Source organism: Mya arenaria, chromosome 5 (assembly GCF_026914265.1).
Source record: "Mya arenaria isolate MELC-2E11 chromosome 5, ASM2691426v1".
Lineage (NCBI taxonomy): Eukaryota > Metazoa > Mollusca > Bivalvia > Myida > Myidae > Mya > Mya arenaria.
In genome coordinates, this window is record NC_069126.1 from 75,517,062 (window position 1) to 75,523,061 (window position 6,000).

The window sequence follows — 6,000 nt, forward strand, 5'->3', positions numbered from 1 at the left end:
TGAATTAGCGTGAACAACATAAAAATGGTCAGTTAATTACGGCTTTGTTATTACGTGATTGGTTGATTCACGTTATCACGTGATGTTATCAATGTATGGTCAAAGAAGTAAAATATTCCACCACTTTTGATGGCTTTTGATTATGGTGTCGGGTTTCTTATGTTTTGTTGAGTTTACTGGCGTGGATTCGCACCCCTAAATCAAAATACTTTCTTTGCACAACAGTTGTTTTTTAAAAATTCATTTTAAAACACTCTCATATGTTCTCTGGACAAATAAACATTAACCCTGCAAGTGCTGCATCGACGTGGAGCCATACTTCTTCGCTTTTGCCTGGCATGATGTTATTATATCAACACCATTAATATCAAAATGCTTTCATTTTTCTAATAGAAAACAGGAGAACACACATATTTTCCATGATAATTGCCACATGCTCAGGTACAACAGGTCTTGGTCTCAAAGATTCTGGTCACAATCATTGGAACTGACAGGTTTGGGTTTCGAAGCTCGTGGCCACAAGCATCAAGGCAAAGGGATTTTAGTTTCCAAGCTTGTTGACACAAACATGAGGTTGGTTAATCACTGTTATGCTAAGAAGAAAAATGTGTTATTCCAGAACCACCCTGACCCGAAATAAGCACGCTTAAGTAACTCAAAACGGCATTTAATGCCAAAGACTTCTCTGTGTTTTATATTTTCGGTCCAAATATATCAGTTATTGACACGTGTACGTGAAACGTCTCGCGGAGTTCATGAACTAATGAAATGAGCCGTTTTAAAACCTTACTCTGAAACCAGGAGTTAAGGGTAAACAAATCTAGGAAAACAGAAAAATAAAGTAAAACAACGTATGATAGGCTAATTTCTTCGCGGGCTAGAGTGGAGTGTTTGGAAGATGGATATATTATCCTAAAATTCCGATGGCTGTTAATCTGCAGAAGTTCTTTTGAACTGAGTAATTAGATGATTACATGACCCGGGTAGCGAAACGTTCAATATCATGTTAGTAATTTATACAGTTCAAAGTGCATATTTATAATAAAAATATTTTTCAAATATAGCACGGCACATATACACAAACAACTGTTACAATGACACTGTAAATGTGTCACGTTTTAAAAAATTTGATACGTTAAGGGTCGAAATGCATTTTTTCATCGTAAGTATGATGTAATGGTATCCCTAATAATAAAGAAGAATATTTTAAAATATCATAACTTATTTCAAAACAACATTTGAATTCATTCCTGAAATGATTGGAACCTGTCGAATTGTCATGCATTTTTCGAGTAAGAACAATCGTCTTAAAGTGTCAATTCCAGAACACTTTCTCATCATTAAGCTTCAATTTGACGGAAAACATTAAAAGACAACAACTGAATTTTGACGCTACTTGTAACTGTTAAACTGAATGTAATCCATAAACTCATCGTGTCAACATTTATTGTGCCCACTAACATTGGTCATGCATATGTTAAAAAGAAGTTACACTACATCGATACTTTCCGTAATCAAAACAAGAATATAACAAAGGAAATCATTATTACCACCACATGTTTTACAGTACCTACCAAATGATTAAAAAGAATCTTGGACTTTTTATTTTTTACTTCAAATTATTTTTGGACTTTTTTGGGGGATGATAAAAAGAACGCCAAGCTTCATAACCAAGGGCGACAAGTGCTCTTACCATTTACATTGTTCCTTTTCTGCAATTAAAGACATGTTCTCGAACCCTTTAGGTCGAAAACATAAACAAATAATAAAAAGCGCGGTTGATGGATATCCAAAATCGCAGCCGAGCGTTCATACTGCATGAACGCGCAAAAATAAGAATCAATCCTTAAAAAACGCTAGTTACGAAGCACACTTCATGGGGACAAAGGTGATCACTAGGTTATCAAGCTAAGGCTGAGGGTTCAATAAGTTTGCAAGCATTTTTTAGTTTAATCTGATGTCTGTTTTTCCTTTAAATGTTTAACTTTTATAAATATTCTTTTATTCTGTCAGTTTGTCTTTCAAAAGTAAGTTTTTACGAAATTGGTTTCCACTTGAAAAGATATATCGTATTTGAAACCATAGTTTTGCATGCTATTGGAGTAAGTTGTTAGAATAAGAATCGTCTCAGAGATAAGAAATCATGCTTGGCTTTCCATAAAATGCCATCAATGTCGGCTTCCCATTGTGTTCAAATATATCCAAAAAGCATTTCAAGGAATCGGGGTAAATATAATCCATGTTTTAATAAAGCAGCAAACTGGTTTCCCCCAAAAATGCCATGATTATCGATTTCCTTTTATGTGACAGAACATCCGTATAAATAGTTTCTGGGCTGACATCATCTATGCATAGTGTTATATATAGTTTTAACTAAGCAGCAACTAGTATTTAGTGAAATTCCATAAAGATCGTAACATAATACTTAAAAAGGTATAAACTTACGAGTCCCGAGCTGTTGAAATCAAACATAACCGCTGTTTTAGAGCTATCTAATTTTGTTATTTAAATGGAGTACAGGTATACTCTTTGTTTTTCTCTCAACCCACTATACCCTGTTAAAGCAATGCATAAACCAAACATTTTAGTTCTTATTTCATATAATTTATTTGTTCCAATGTTAAGCTGTGTCTCTTGTGTCTGTAAGGCCCTAACTTTGTACCTCTAAGTAATTTTAGATGATATAAATTAAAATCTTAATGGTTAGGAATGGGCGGAATGAGCGTAGCTTAATGATAAGGCCTAGAATTAATTGATTGCTATTCTGCAATTTCATTCGCTGTAAATGTAGGTTGTTTACTAAACAGGATATTGTTAAAGTGTTGGCTAATGTGCTTGTCCTTTGAGTTAATGCCGCATCATATTTGAAAGACTGTTTGTAAAATTTTCAATTCATTTCGGTTTGGTATATCGAAGTAATTTTTACAGCAAATATTTGTTTTGTTTTTGTTTTCCATGATAAGGCCACTACTTTTATATAAATTGGTTTACAAAACCGGCGAGTCTAATTTTCCGAAAAGTACAAAAAAAAAAAAAAAATGAATTCCACTATTTTTTCAAAATTATTTTCCCGACCTTATTGATTTTGGTGCGAAACGAAAGATAAACGCCCAGATAAGAATACGAATGCAGTAGATCTCGACTGGTTTGTTGTTCCGTGGCCGTATTTGCCAATTAATAGTGATAGCATGTGAGCCAGTCAACTGTTATGGCAGCGCCGATGGCAATGGCGGAATTGACGATAGCAGTCATTCTTTGTATGAAATAATTAATTAAAATATGCAGGAGTTGTTAAAATAACAATAGCAATAAACATTGGCAAATTTAACAGCCGACACAAACAATAACTGTCACGTGATTCTTGTTATTCCACGCCAATTTAGGTCATGAAAATATTGTTGTTTATAGATAAAAAATAAAATTGTCAGCGGCTGCCATCGAATTAGTAGACACAAATATCTGTAAATTATGTGTGAGAAAAACATTTTATAACATTTTATGGTTAAATATCAAATAACAGTGCACTAAGTTCGAGTGGTGAAATCGAAAGTAAAATTTCTAAATTGACACCGGTGACCTAATTTCACAAGTTCGGTCGATGGTGTTTATGGATTTGAAATCACAAAATGGTTTGGAAATACTTGTTATTGAGTCAATGTAAAGCTTGTGTTTATTCTAGATTACATGTTTATTCATGTTTGGGTTAATAGTAGAGTAAAAACAATGAAAGAGTTGAACACATGTCTCAATGACATTTTAATACTAATGCCAGGAGTTGTGTGCAAAACATTTAGATAAAACAACACGGAAAACTATTTTGAATAAGTCCAATTTGTAATGAACTTGATATTTCACTATAAATGAGATCTGTTCTTGTAACCAAGGAATACTCTTTAAAATGAAAAATAAACAAGCATGAAGTATGGATGCCCTGTGAACTCGTGTATACACAAAATGGCGGAGTTGGGAGAAGATGAAAATATCCGATACATAATTATGGATTTCTCTGTTACTATCATTGATACATAAAGTTAAGTCACATGCTAGATTTATTATTTTGTTATGTGATTTTTATGTACTGATGAGGTAATTTGCTGCAAGATTTGAATTTGAAATGGATTTGGTGAACATCCCATGGTAAATATCCCGGTCCGAAAATATCCGAACTTAGCATGGATCGGGTTACACACAACTAGGACCCACCATGGTAAAGGTTATTAAAACTCAAATCTAGGTCTAGTTTGGTTTTTAGTTTTTCAGGAATTGCTTTCACAATGTTAAAGCTCAAATGTCTTCATAAAATGTTACTTCCTTATTTACAAAATTGGTAATTATTTCACTTTATTGGCATTTTCCAATATTGAAATAACTGAAACAATGTTTAGAAAATATTATGTATCAAAATTAATACAGTGCAATTTTTTGTATTTTAATGCGTAAAATTGCCTTCTCTTTTTTCAATTTAATATTGTTCAGTTTAGTGTTCTGCATTCACTGTTGCTTTAGCATACCATTGAAGCTTAACAAATGTCTTGCTGAGTGATATTCAATGTATCTTTGATAAAAAGTGTAGTTTATACATGTAAACATGTTTTATAGTCAATTTCATTGATGTTTTATATGCACAGTATGTAAGATTCTGTGTGTTTAATTAGAACTTTGAAACTTTGAGTGTATTAAAACATGCATTAATAGCAGTTTAAAAAATTAAAATGTCATGTAAATGATATAAATTTTCAATGTTTTTATGTTGTTCTCTGATTTTTACCCTTTAAGAGTATGTATTGTGACTTTTTTCCTTTTTTTTTTTTTTTTTTTTTTTTCGACCGCCCGGTGGACATTTTTCCCAAAAATTCTTGTAAACCAAAAAATAAAAAAGGAGTGGCCTAACGGAGATCAGGTCTTTTTTCCGATGAACAATAGCAAAGAAGACCAACCTGTTTCTCTTTGATTGCTGATGATCCGATTTCCAAATTGCAATGCAATTTTCTGCGCAACATGCAATGCAGAAATGTACCCGGAGTACCGGAAGAATTAAAAACAAGAGCTACATCCGATCGAATTAATTTCGTTGATGAGAAGATGTATACTAATCCAGTACAAATCATAAAATAAACACTATACGTTTTACAATATTACAAAACTCTGACGTCATATGGAATAATATGATGTCATAATTTGTTATTTGTTCATTAAATCATGCCTGTTTGAACACTTAAAATACCGCACGTTATTTAAATGTGAATATCAAAATCTATTTGTGAATAGAGTTGTTAATTTGTTCTGAATCCTAAGAGGAAACGTGATATTTCATCTTTAGATTAATATGGAAATTGAACTACGTAATATTGATTGAAAACTATGTATATCATAAGTTAATCTATGTTTGATAGTTGATGTGCATTAAATCAGACCTGTCTGTTGAACAAAGTGTTTTACCAACATACTTTAAACAGTTTAAAGTTAAATCAAATAAACTCATAACATTACAACGTGTGTCGTCGACATAACAACGAAACGTGCCTGCAGTTGTTATTATTTTACAACCCATAATACTTATAATGTCGTGGTTACACTCTTTGATATAACTCGATGAACTGCTTAGACGTGTACATGATGCACACTGTACGCTTTTTTAATACCAGATGTTCAATTATTTGCTTTTATTGATTTATATGTAACGCAGTTTTCTTAACTACAAGTAGTTGAATAAAATATGTGACCAGATAAGTAATCATGTATGTTAAAAAATCAAAAACGTATAAAAAGGAAGAAATGTATGGACATCAATTCCGTTGTTACTGACAATTAATTCTATATAACATATAGCATACTATCAGATGGAATCCCACAGAAAGCGCGTACTAATTTATAACGTACAAGTCATGGGAAATTTGCTTTCGTTTTGGATCTGATTTGGTATTATTTATTTCTGTGCCTTAAGTTATTCTTATATTAGCGATAGTGTATGTTTATATCCATGTAATGCTCGAATGATGT